Raw genomic sequence first — 327 nt, 5'->3', positions numbered from 1 at the left:
CGAAAGATGATGCAAGCGGCAGATTACGATAAGATTAGCGATAAACAGCAATAATAACGGCTAATGATAAATGCAATTGTGTTTATCTCGATATGGAATCCAACTTGAAGAAAAAAAATCTCTCGATCGTTAAAAAAAAAAAAAAAATTAACGAGCGTCGCCAATTTCGAATGACATTTATTTTTTTTTTTTACTAATTCATGAATGGTCGAAGTTGACTTGAAAGAAACGTACTGATTCTGTCTTTTAAGAAGGATCCTTAATAATTCAACTCCTGGGATATCCAATTTGTCACTTTAAACGCGGAAAAAGGCAAGAAATATCGAG

Source organism: Penaeus monodon, chromosome 21, assembly GCF_015228065.2.
Source record: "Penaeus monodon isolate SGIC_2016 chromosome 21, NSTDA_Pmon_1, whole genome shotgun sequence".
NCBI classification, from domain to species: domain Eukaryota; kingdom Metazoa; phylum Arthropoda; class Malacostraca; order Decapoda; family Penaeidae; genus Penaeus; species Penaeus monodon.
This window is presented reverse-complemented; position numbering follows the sequence as displayed.